Source organism: Opisthocomus hoazin, chromosome 9, assembly GCF_030867145.1.
Source record: "Opisthocomus hoazin isolate bOpiHoa1 chromosome 9, bOpiHoa1.hap1, whole genome shotgun sequence".
In the NCBI taxonomy this organism is placed as follows: Eukaryota; Metazoa; Chordata; class Aves; order Opisthocomiformes; family Opisthocomidae; genus Opisthocomus; species Opisthocomus hoazin.
The window spans coordinates 44,950,578-44,963,455 of record NC_134422.1 but is presented as its reverse complement, the minus strand read 5'-3'; the positions used below and the strand labels follow the sequence as shown (position 1 = coordinate 44,963,455).

The 12,878-nt window shown below is 61.6% G+C and overlaps 1 protein-coding gene across 1 annotated transcript in view; it reads right to left on the bottom strand.

The window, feature by feature from the left end:
* The window catches only part of LOC142362457 (uncharacterized), a 98,808-nt gene that overhangs the window by 75,791 nt on the left and 10,139 nt on the right, over nt 1-12,878 (bottom strand). Inside the window, exons 9-12 of the mRNA XM_075431090.1 lie at nt 11,142-11,251; nt 8,437-8,546; nt 3,952-5,725; nt 2,261-2,370 (exon numbers count right to left, since the gene is read on the bottom strand). The gene's annotated coding sequence lies outside the window, so the exon portion shown is untranslated. The remainder of the gene's footprint in view (nt 1-2,260; nt 2,371-3,951; nt 5,726-8,436; nt 8,547-11,141; nt 11,252-12,878) is intronic.

Here is a 12,878-nt window from a genome sequence, read left to right as displayed (position 1 = left end):
GCAAGCTGGACAGGGGCATATAGCAAGAAACAAAGGGACAGGCAGCAGTATGGAGATACACAGACAAAGAGTTACGGGGAGCATGTAGGACAGAGAGAACAAGAGAAAAGGGACAGGGAGGGGGGCACAGATGGAGAAAGAAACATTGCAGAGAGCGACAGGGCAGAGGCAGAGAGGTAGAGAAAGGAAGAAAAAAGTAGTGACGAGTAAGAGGCCAGAGGGACAAGGAAAAGCCAGGAGGAAGGACAGAGTGAGAGAGAAAACAGGTGAGGGACACAACGCCAGACTGTGAAACAGAGAGCGCAACAGGGAGCAGGACGCTGGGACAGACAGCAAACGAGAGCAACAGAGAGAACGGCAGCGAGGCAGAGCACGAGATAAAACAGGGACTGAGAGCAAGACCGAGGGGTGAAGCAATAAATAACGGGGCTGGGGAGCAGGACAGCAGAAGAGAGAGACAGAGAGGGGGACACATAAGACAACCGCAAACTGAGAGGGAGAAGGAGAAGAGCACAGAGGGTCACAGACAAAAAGAGAGGGACGGCAGAAAGAGAAAAACAAGACGAGGCAGAAGGACTGAGGAGCAGAGAGAAAAAGGGTACGGGGAAAAGGACAGAGATGCAGAAAACAAGGAAAGCCTGGAGCACAGGGCAAAACTGACAAGGACAGGGAGCGGGACAAAGGGATGGAGGAGTTAAAAACAGCGATGGGCCGCAGCACAGAGGAAGAGAGAGAAAAAGAGCAAGAGCAGCAAGGGAAGAAGAGTGACAGAAGGGTGTTGACAGGGACACGTACAAAGGGGGCTTGGGGGACACAGACATCGGAAGGGTAGAAAGGAAAGGGAGGGATGGGGAGCAAGACAGCGTGACAGAGCGAGACAGAGGGAGTGGAGTGCAAGGATACACAAAAGCAGAGGGACTGGGAAGAGGAAAGAACGTCAGGGACAGAAAGGCGAGGCTGGCGAGCAGGAGAGAGAGAGGTGGAGAATGAAAAAACAGCCACGGTCAGAAGAACAGAAATGCAGAGAAGAAAAAATTACTTCCAGGCAGCAGGACAGAGGGACAGAGCAAGAGCAAAAATATCAAGAGGGAGAAGGACAGGTAACACACAGCAGGACGCTGCGGGAGTGAGAGGGAGGGAACACAGAGCAAAGCAGAAGAATGAAGAGAGAAAAAAAAAAACAACCCAGCAAACAGAAAGGGAACCAGACAGAACTAGGCAGCAGGACAGAGAGACGGAGAAAGAAAAAACAGGGACAAAGGGATAGAGAGGCAAAGAGAGGGATGGGGACCAGGACAGTGGGATACAAACAGGGAGTAGGACTCGAGATTGCAGAGAGAGAGGTCCAGGGAAGCAGGAAGAATGACAGAGAGAAAAAGGGGGCAGGGGGGTGGGGAGCAGGTCAGAGAGCCGGAGAAAGGAAAAACACTGCTGTGGAGCAGCAGAGGGGGACGGAGAAAGAGAAAGAGGGAGGGGGAGCAGGGCAGAGAAACGGAGAGAGAAAATAAGCGATGGGGAGAAGGGCAGAGCACTAGGAAGAGGAAAATAAGACAAGGGAGAAGACCGAGGAGCTCAGAGAGAAAGAAGGGTCGAAAGGAAACGCCAGAGAGGTAGAGAAATCAAGAAAAACAGGGACGAGGAGCCTTGCAGAGACGGAGCACGAAAATGTAGGGCCGGTGAGCGCGAAAGAGGGAGAGAGAGACGGGGGCAGGGGGAGGAGATGAAGAAGAAAGGAGAGATAAAGATAGCAACGGAGCGCAGGGGACACAGACAGAGAGAGAAAAAGGACAGTGAACAGGAAAAAAGGGACCGAGAAACAAAGAAAGGGTCAGATCTAGACAAAGAGACCAAGAAAGGGGCGGGGGGGCGTGTGTGCAGGGAAACCCCAAAACAAACCAGCAAGGGGCTAGAGAACAGAGAGGGAGAGAAAGAGAAGAAAGGGCCATGAAGCAGGACAGAGAAGGAGAGAAAGGCAAAAAGGGAGAGCAAAAAGAGAGCCGGCTGGACAGGGAGGTACAGCAAGAAACGACCGGACAGCCAGCAGGACAGAGAAATAGAGACAGGGAGCCGGCTAGAGAAATTCTGAAGGGAGAAAAAGAGGGAGAGGGAGCAGAACACAAACACAGACAGAAGACGGGAGGTACAGGGAAAGGAAAACGAAAAAAAAAAAAAATCACAGCAGCGTGGGAGAAATAAGGATCCAGGGGACAGCTCGGGACGCAGAAGAGGGGCGACAGGGCCCCGAGGGCCCGCCACTCACCGCAGCTCTCGCTCTCCGCGCTCCCGGGAGACTCTGCCGCTTCAGACGCTTCTCTGTCCTGCTCTCCTCCATTCCTCTTCCGTAACTCCGGTCGCTTGGCTGTCCCCCACCTAAGAGAAAACGTCCATGTCTCGCAGCTCTTACGAGACAAGGCTCCCTACGCACGTAGCCGCGCTCGCGCGCTCCACAACCGTACCATGCTGCTGCTGGTGACACATACAGACCCTGCGGGGCACGCTGGCGGCCTGGCCTGCTGCGGGCTACCAAGAGGGAGCCTTCCTCACCCGCAGCGCCAGGCAGCCGCCAGCCAGGTGGCCTTCCATTTCTTCTTCTTCTTCAGCCTTCTCGGGACTCTCCAGCTTCAGCCGCGCCACCTCCTGTCCGCAGCCACTCAGCGCTCCGCCTCTCCCTTTTCGCCCCCACGCCGCCAGCACAGCGAGGCCCGGCACACGCAGCCCACACAAGCCTGGAGCGGGCGCAGCCAACGGCATCCCCAGGGCACGAACGGACAAACGCGTCCTCAGCGCGGCCCCTGCCACACACAAACAAGCAGCGGCGACCGCGTTCAGGGAGGCCGACGCACGCTCCAGGGCCAGCGTGCCGCCCGCACCACGGGCCTTGGGGGAGGCCGGGCGCTCCGGGACAGGCTTCAGGGGACGTGCTGCAGCTGGGGGCGGCTGCGCGGGGCGAGCGGGGCCGGGGGAGCGCTGCCGACTTGGGGGGGGGGGGGGTGCCCGCCTCCTTCTCCCCTTCCCTTCCGTCACCTCCCGCCTCTGGCCCCGGGGCTGCCCGCACCCGGCTCGCCTCCTGCAGCCTGCCGCAGCGGCCGGCTCCAAGCTTCCCGTCCCACCACCCTCGGGCACCCACCACGCACCCCCGCACCCGCCGGAGGGGAGCCCGCGCCTCACCGCTGGCCTCTCTGCTCCCCCGCCGCCCCGGCACCCGACACCAGCCCGCCGCCATGCTACTCCGCCGCACCGCGCATGCGCCACGAGCCGACGGCGCGCCGGAGGAGCCACACTCTGAGCCGAACGCCGGGCTGCAGTACCGCATTGCGGCCAGGGGTCGGCGCCAGCGGGGGCGGTGCGGGCGGCGCCGGCGGGGGCGGTGCCAGCGGGGGCGGGGGCGGTGCCAGCGGGGGCGGGGGCGGCGCCAGCGGGGGCGGTGCAAGGGGGGCGGCGCCAGCGGGGGCGGGGGCGGCGCCAGCGGGGGCGGGGGCGGCGCCAGCGGGGGCGGGGGCGGCGCCAGCGGGGGCGGGGGCGGCGCCAGCGGGGGCGGGGGCGGCGCCAGCGGGGGCGGGGGCGGCGCCAGCGGGGGCGGGGGCGGCGCCAGCGGGGGCGGGGGCGGCGCCAGCGGGGGCGGGGGCGGCGCCAGCGGGGGCGGGGGCGGCGCCAGCGGGGGCGGGGGCGGCGCCAGCGGGGGCGGGGGCGGTGCCAGCGGGGGCGGGGGCGGCGCCGGCGCCCAGCGGGGGCGGCCCCGGCGCCCAGCGGGGGCGGTGCCCAGTGGGGGCGGCCCCGAGCGGGGGCGGTGCCGAGCGCCTGCTCCGGCTCCGAGCAGACCCCGACTCGCGGCTCCGACACGGCGCCGCACCCCCGCCGCTCCTTGCCCCCGACACGGACCCCGCCCTCCCGGGCGCTTTTCCCCGGGACCCGCCGCTCCATCCAACCCCCCCCCCCATACCCCGCGCTCACCTTCTCCCTCACTGCAGCCGCAACCCGGCTATGGCTCCGCTCCTCCTTCGGCTCGCATCGGGTCCTCCACAGCTACCCGGGGCACGGCAGCACCAGGCCCTCCACCGGCAGAGGGAGGGGCCGTCGCCATCAGACCCGCTGCCCGCACCTGGGGCTCCCCCGGCCCCGGCCCACGGCTGGAGTCCACGATGCCGTCATTGGGCAAACACAAAGACTCTCTGAAGCCCTTTGGGCACTTCAGCAAGCAGGCAGGCGTTCCTTATTGCAGCGCCGGACACACAGGGCACGGCTCCAACCAGCGCGCAAAGCACCTGCGCCACCCGAGCGGCAGTACGGAACTTTGCTCACCGGGTGGCAGCAGCGAGCTCTTGGACACGGCGCCACCGCGCATTGGCGCCGCCCGAGCCGCAGTACCGAACTTTGCTCACCGGGTGGCAGCAGCGAGCCCTTGGACACGGCGCCACCGCGCATTGGCGCCGCCCGAGACGCCAGTACCGAACTTTGATCACCGGGTGGCAGCAGCGATCGTACCGGCCCCTCCACGGCCACCCGGGCCACGGCAGCACCGGGCCCTCCACCTGCAGAGGGAGGGGCCGTCGCCATCAGACCCGCTGCCCGCACCTGGGGCTCCCCCGGCCCCGGCCCACGGATGGAGCCCGGCAGGAACAGGGGGCCGTCGCCCCAGCCCCACAGCCCGTCCCCTCCTCCCCTGGCCTCTGGCGCAGCCCCTCGTCCCGTGCAAACCAAGCACAAACGCAGCCGCGAGGGCAAAAGGGACCGCAGGTCTTTACTCAGTCACGCACCCAGCCAGTCCCGGGAGCCGCTCTGCTCCGGGGCTCGCGGCCCCCGACGCTCCCTCTGCCCCTCCGACACCTCGGCACTCCTTCCCGCAGCTGCGCCCGTTGCTCCAGCGGCGAACAGTCCGTCCGTCGCCTCCCGGAGCGACGCGCTGCTCGGCAGAGGCTGCCAAAAATGAGGAGCAGGGTGCAGGCCACTACAAGAGAGGAGAAAAGTGACAGGTGGCTGGACAGCGGCGGTGGAACGAGAAAGCACGAAGCAGGGAAAGGGGCAGCGAGAGAAGGATGGGGACAGGCAGTCCCACAGAGATGGAGAAAGAAGCAGCAGCAAGAGAGGAAGAGCGGCAGCAGAAAGAAGAAGAGGGAGCAGGACACAGACCGAAAATGAAGAACGGGGAGCAGGAAGGAGATGCAAAAAAAAACCCTGCAGCATGACAGAGGAAAAAAGAATAGCGGCAGGGACCTGGACAAAGAGAGATGAGGAAACAGAATAGAATAGACATGGAGAAAGCAGTAGATCTGTGATGTGCTACGGAGCCGAGAAGGAAGGCCTCGAATCAAGGGACGAGGAGCCAGACAGAGAGCACCAAAGACAGCAAAAGTACTGACAGGCTACAGAGTAGGAGGAAAGCAAAACTAGTAACCGGGAGCTGAACAGAAAGAGGGGAAGAAGGAAAAAAATGCCACGGGCTGCAGGGCAGAAAGAGGGAGGACTTCAAAGATGGGGACAAGTCAGAGACAGATGGAGAAAGAAGGTACACAAGAGCAGAAAAAAAAGTAGTCGTAGCAGTGGGGGAAAGAGAGGGAGCCGGGGAGGGCCCAGGATGCAGAAGAGGGGTGACAGGGCCCCGAGGGCCCAGGACTCACCGCAGCTCTCACTCTCGGTGCTGCCGGGAGACTCTGACACTTCAGATGTTTCTCTCTCCTTCTCTCTTCCCTTCTTCTTCCGCAACTCCAATCGTTTGGCTCTCCTCCACCTGAGAGAAAATGCATGTGGCTGTCTTAGAGCTCATACGAGACGTGGCTTCCTAGACAAGAAGCCTCACTGCACACTATATGCAGGAACAGGACAGAGAAAAAGAGAGAATATGATGAGTGGGAAGCAGAACACACGGATCGAGAGAGAACTTGAATCAGAGGAGTAAACAAGGCAGGAAAGAGAGATAAAGACAGGGAAGAAGCCACAAGAAAAGGGCCTTTCTGGCCTCTACTCGCACCCCCCGGCCTCCCTTTTTTTCTGGCCTCTACTCTCGCCCCCAGCCTCCCACCCCTCTGCAGCCTCCCACTCCTTTCCGGCCTCCCTTTTTTTCTGGCCTCTACTCTCGCCCCCAGCCTCCCACCCCTCTGCAGCCTCCCACTCCTTTCCGGCCTCCCTTTTTTTCTGGCCTCTACTCTCGCCCCCAGCCTCCCACCCCTCTGCAGCCTCCCACCCCTTTCCGGCCTCCCTTTTTTTCTGGCCTCTACTCTCGCCCCCAGCCTCCCACCCCTCTGCAGCCTCCCACCCCTTTCCGGCCTCCTTTTTTTTCTGGCCTCTACTCCCCCCTCCTCGGCCCCCCCCCCCCCCAGCCTCCCACCCCTCGATAGCCTCCTACCTCCCATTTTGCTGGCCTCTACTTAATTCAGCTTCCCACCCCTCTGCAACCTCCTACCTCTTTCCAGCCTCCACTCCGCCCCCCCAGCTTCCCACCCTTTTTCAGCCTCCCACCACCGTCCCACGCAGTGCAGGACACACTGACAGAGAGAGAAAAAGGACAGGCAACAGGAAGAAACGTACTAAGAAACAAAGAAAGGGTCAGACGAAGAAGGGGGTGGGTGGTCAGGGTTGGAACCCCAACACAAACCAGCAAGGGGATAGAGGACAGACAGAGAGGAAGACAAGAACGGGCCGGGAAGCAGGAAGAGAAGGAGAGAAAGGCAAAAAGGGAGAGCCGGCTGCACAGGCAGGTACAGCAAGAAACGACCGGACAGGCAGCAGCATCGAGAAAGAGAGACAGAAAAACTGGGGACAGGAAGCAGGACAGAGGGACGGCGAGAGGAAACAAGGGCCAGGGAGCAGGACAGCGGTGGAAAAAGAGGCACTGGGGCAGTAGGACAGAAAGAGAAGGAAGAAAGGCCAGAACAAGGACGGGGAATAACAGCAAAGGGAAAGAGAAGGACAAGGAGCGGGACAGATTGTCAGAGAAAGACAGGGACAGGGAGCGGGACAAGGTGATACTGAGAGAGAAAAAGGGGACGAGGAGGCAGGACAAAGTGAAAGACAGGCACAAGTAAGAGACGGGGGAGCAGGACAGAGACGGAGGGGGAAAAGCCTCAGCTGGGCAGCAGGAGAGAGAGGCGGAGAAGGGAAAAAACAGCACCGGGCTGAGGGACCCTGAGGGAGGAATTAAAAAACAAACACAGGGAGCAGGACAAAATGACAGAGAGAGAGAAAAGGGACAGAGCAGGACAGCATTGGGGGGAGAAATGCGACCGTGACGGGCAGCGGGAGAGAGGTATGGAGAAAGAAAAAAAATACCGAGGAAGAGAGAAAGCAAACAAGGGACAGCGAGCTGCACAGGGGGATAGAGAAAGAAAGGATGGGAGAGGGAATGGCGCAGAGAGAGAAAGGCAGAAAAAACAGCAAGAGGAAGCAGGGCAAAAGGACAGCAAGAGGAAAAAGGAAAGGGACAGGGAGCTGGACAGAGATGGGAAAAAAAGCAGCGGGGACACACGAAAAGAGACAGAAAGAGAAGGGCACAAAAGGATAGATCAGGACAGCGGCAGGATGGAGACGCACAACAAAACCTGGGACGGTCAACCTGGGTGGGCGGGGAGCGGGTCAGAGAGCCGGAGAAAGGAAAAACTCTGCTGTGGAGCAGCAGAGGGGGACGGAGAAAGAAAGAGAGGGACGGGGAGCAGGGCAGAGAAACGGAGAGAGAAAATAAGCGATGGGGAGCAGGGCAGAGCACTAGGAAGAGGAAAATAAGACAAGGGAGAAGACCGAGGAGCTCAGAGAGAAAGAAGGGTCGAAAGGAAACGCCAGAGAGGTAGAGAAATCAAGAAAAACAGGGACGAGGAGCCTTGCAGAGACGGAGCACGAAAATGTAGGGCCGGTGAGCGCGAAAGAGGGAGAGAGAGACGGGGGCAGGGGGAGGAGATGAAGAAGAAAGGAGAGATAAAGATGGCAACAGAGCGCAGGACACACAGACAGAGAGAGAAAAAGGACAGTGAACAGGAAAAAAGGGACCGAGAAACAAAGAAAGGGTCAGATCTAGACAAAGCGACCAAGAAAGGGGCGGGGGGGCGTGTGTGCAGGGAAACCCCAAAACAAACCAGCAAGGGGCTAGAGAACAGAGAGGGAGAGAAAGAGAAGAAAGGGCCATGAAGCAGGACAGAGAAGAGAGAAAGGCAAAAAGGGAGAGCAAAAAGAGAGCCGGCTGGACAGGGAGGTACAGCAAGAAACAACCGGACAGCCAGCAGGACAGAGAAATAGAGACAGGGAGCCGGCTAGAGAAATTCTGAAGGGAGAAAAAGAGGGAGAGGGAGCAGAACACAAACACAGACAGAAGACGGGAGGTACAGGGAAAGGAAAACAAAAGGAAAAAGAAAAAAAAAAAAAAAATCACAGCAGCGTGGGAGAGAGAAGGATCCAGGGGAGGGCCCGGGACGCAGAAGAGGGGCGACAGGGCCCCGAGGGCCCGCCACTCACCGCAGCTCTCGCTCTCCGCGCTCCCGGGAGACTCTGCCGCTTCAGACGCTTCTCTGTCCTGCTCTCCTTCATTCCTCTTCCGTAACTCCGGTCACTTGGCTGTCCCCCACCTAAGAGAAAACGTCCATGTCTCGCAGCTCTTACGAGACAAGGATCCCTAGGCATGTAGCCTCGCTTGCTCGCGCGCTACGCGCAGGAACAGCACAGAGGGAAAGAGAGAGAAACAGAGAACGACGAGCGGGCAGCAGAACTGACGGATCAAGAGAGAAACTGAATCGGAGGAATAAAGAACACTGGAGGGAGACACAAGTAGAGCGAACAAGCCAGATGGACGGGGGCAGGAGACACACAGATCAGGCCAAAGAGGTGGAGAAAGTAAAATCGGTGATGGGCTGCAGGATGATAGAAAAGGCCACGGTTCAGCACAGAGGAGAACAACGGGACAGCAAGCTGGACAGGGGCATATAGCAAGAAACAAAGGGACAGGCAGCAGTATGGAGATACACAGACAAAGAGTTACGGGGAGCATGTAGGACAGAGAGAACAAGAGAAAAGGGACAGGGAGGGGGGCACAGATGGAGAAAGAAACATTGCAGAGAGCGACAGGGCAGAGGCAGAGAGGTAGAGAAAGGAAGAAAAAAGTAGCGACGAGTAAGAGGCCAGAGGGACAAGGAAAAGCCAGGAGGAAGGACAGAGTGAGAGAGAAAACAGGTGAGGGACACAACGCCAGACTGTGAAACAGAGAGCGCAACAGGGAGCAGGACGCTGGGACAGACAGCAAACGAGAGCAACAGAGAGAACGGCAGCGAGGCAGAGCACGAGATAAAACAGGGACTGAGAGCAAGACCGAGGGGTGAAGCAATAAATAACGGGGCTGGGGAGCAGGACAGCAGAAGAGAGAGACAGAGAGGGGGACACATAAGACAACCGCAAACTGAGAGGGAGAAGGAGAAGAGCACAGAGGGTCACAGACAAAAAGAGAGGGACGGCAGAAAGAGAAAAACAAGACGAGGCAGAAGGACTGAGGAGCAGAGAGAAAAAGGGTACGGGGAAAAGGACAGAGATGCAGAAAACAAGGAAAGCCTGGAGCACAGGGCAAAACTGACAAGGACAGGGAGCGGGACAAAGGGATGGAGGAGTTAAAAACAGCGATGGGCCGCAGCACAGAGGAAGAGAGAGAAAAAGAGCAAGAGCAGCAAGGGAAGAAGAGTGACAGAAGGGTGTTGACAGGGACACGTACAAAGGGGGCTTGGGGGACACAGACATCGGAAGGGTAGAAAGGAAAGGGAGGGATGGGGAGCAAGACAGCGTGACAGAGCGAGACAGAGGGAGTGGAGTGCAAGGATACACAAAAGCAGAGGGACTGGGAAGAGGAAAGAACGTCAGGGAGAGAAAGGCGAGGCTGGCAAGCAGGAGAGAGAGAGGTGGAGAATGAAAAAACAGCCACGGTCAGAAGAACAGAAATGCAGAGAAGAAAAAATTACTTCCAGGCAGCAGGACAGAGGGACAGAGCAAGAGCAAAAATATCAAGAGGGAGAAGGACAGGTAACACACAGCAGGACGCTGCGGGAGTGAGAGGGAGGGAACACAGAGCAAAGCAGAAGAATGAAGAGAGAAAAAAAAAAACAACCCAGCAAACAGAAAGGGAACCAGACAGAACTAGGCAGCAGGACAGAGAGACGGAGAAAGAAAAAACAGGGACAAAGGGATAGAGAGGCAAAGAGAGGGATGGGGACCAGGACAGTGGGATACAAACAGGGAGTAGGACTCGAGATTGCAGAGAGAGAGGTCCAGGGAAGCAGGAAGAATGACAGAGAGAAAAAGGGGGCAGGGGGGTGGGGAGCAGGTCAGAGAGCCGGAGAAAGGAAAAACACTGCTGTGGAGCAGCAGAGGGGGACGGAGAAAGAGAAAGAGGGAGGGGGAGCAGGGCAGAGAAACGGAGAGAGAAAATAAGCGATGGGGAGAAGGGCAGAGCACTAGGAAGAGGAAAATAAGACAAGGGAGAAGACCGAGGAGCTCAGAGAGAAAGAAGGGTCGAAAGGAAACGCCAGAGAGGTAGAGAAATCAAGAAAAACAGGGACGAGGAGCCTTGCAGAGACGGAGCACGAAAATGTAGGGCCGGTGAGCGCGAAAGAGGGAGAGAGAGACGGGGGCAGGGGGAGGAGATGAAGAAGAAAGGAGAGATAAAGATAGCAACGGAGCGCAGGGGACACAGACAGAGAGAGAAAAAGGACAGTGAACAGGAAAAAAGGGACCGAGAAACAAAGAAAGGGTCAGATCTAGACAAAGAGACCAAGAAAGGGGCGGGGGGGCGTGTGTGCAGGGAAACCCCAAAACAAACCAGCAAGGGGCTAGAGAACAGAGAGGGAGAGAAAGAGAAGAAAGGGCCATGAAGCAGGACAGAGAAGGAGAGAAAGGCAAAAAGGGAGAGCAAAAAGAGAGCCGGCTGGACAGGGAGGTACAGCAAGAAACGACCGGACAGCCAGCAGGACAGAGAAATAGAGACAGGGAGCCGGCTAGAGAAATTCTGAAGGGAGAAAAAGAGGGAGAGGGAGCAGAACACAAACACAGACAGAAGACGGGAGGTACAGGGAAAGGAAAACGAAAAAAAAAAAAAATCACAGCAGCGTGGGAGAAATAAGGATCCAGGGGACAGCTCGGGACGCAGAAGAGGGGCGACAGGGCCCCGAGGGCCCGCCACTCACCGCAGCTCTCGCTCTCCGCGCTCCCGGGAGACTCTGCCGCTTCAGACGCTTCTCTGTCCTGCTCTCCTCCATTCCTCTTCCGTAACTCCGGTCGCTTGGCTGTCCCCCACCTAAGAGAAAACGTCCATGTCTCGCAGCTCTTACGAGACAAGGCTCCCTACGCACGTAGCCGCGCTCGCGCGCTCCACAACCGTACCATGCTGCTGCTGGTGACACATACAGACCCTGCGGGGCACGCTGGCGGCCTGGCCTGCTGCGGGCTACCAAGAGGGAGCCTTCCTCACCCGCAGCGCCAGGCAGCCGCCAGCCAGGTGGCCTTCCATTTCTTCTTCTTCTTCAGCCTTCTCGGGACTCTCCAGCTTCAGCCGCGCCACCTCCTGTCCGCAGCCACTCAGCGCTCCGCCTCTCCCTTTTCGCCCCCACGCCGCCAGCACAGCGAGGCCCGGCACACGCAGCCCACACAAGCCTGGAGCGGGCGCAGCCAACGGCATCCCCAGGGCACGAACGGACAAACGCGTCCTCAGCGCGGCCCCTGCCACACACAAACAAGCAGCGGCGACCGCGTTCAGGGAGGCCGACGCACGCTCCAGGGCCAGCGTGCCGCCCGCACCACGGGCCTTGGGGGAGGCCGGGCGCTCCGGGACAGGCTTCAGGGGACGTGCTGCAGCTGGGGGCGGCTGCGCGGGGCGAGCGGGGCCGGGGGAGCGCTGCCGACTTGGGGGGGGGGGGGGGTGCCCGCCTCCTTCTCCCCTTCCCTTCCGTCACCTCCCCCCTCTGGCCCCGGGGCTGCCCGCACCCGGCTCGCCTCCTGCAGCCTGCCGCAGCGGGCAGCTCCAAGCTTCCCGTCCCACCACCCTCGGGCACCCACCACGCACCCCCGCACCCGCCGGCGAGGAGCCCGCGCCTCACCGCTGGCCTCTCTGCTCCCCCGCCGCCCCGGCACCCGACACCAGCCCGCCGCCATGCTACTCCGCCGCGCCGCGCATGCGCCACGAGCCGACGGCGCGCCGGAGGGGCCACACTCTAAGCCGAACGCCGGGCTGCAGTACCGCATTGCGGCCAGGGGGCGGCGCCAGCGGGGGCGGTGCCGGCGGGGGCGGGGGCGGCGCCAGCGTGGGCGGGGGCGGCGCCAGCGGGGGCGGGGGCGGCGCCAGCGGGGCGGGGGCGGTGCCAGCGAGGGCGGGGGCGGTGCCAGCGAGGGCGGTGCAAGGGGGGGGTGCCAGCGGGGGCGGGACCGGTGCCAGCGAAGGCGGGGTCGGAGGGGGCGGGGGCGGTGCCGGCGGGGGCGGCGCCAGCGGGGGCGGGGGCGGCGCCAGCGGGGGCGGGGGCGGCGCCAGCGGGGGCGGGGGCGGCGCCAGCGGGGGCGGGGGCGGCGCCAGCGGGGGCGGGGGCGGCGCCAGCGGGGGCGGGGGCGGCGCCAGCGGGGGCGGGGGCGGCGCCAGCGGGGGCGGGGGCGGCGCCAGCGGGGGCGGGGGCGGCGCCAGCGGGGGCGGGGGCGGCGCCAGCGGGGGCGGGGGCGGCGCCAGCGGGGGCGGGGGCGGCGCCAGCGGGGGCGGGGGCGGCGCCAGCGGGGGCGGGGGCGGCGCCAGCGGGGGCGGGGGCGGCGCCAGCGGGGGCGGGGGCGGCGCCAGCGGGGGCGGGGGCGGCCACGGCGCCCAGCGGGGGCGGTGCCCAGCGGGGGCGGTGCCGAGCGGGGGGTGGCGCCGAGCGCCGGCTCCGGCTCCGAGCAGACCCCGA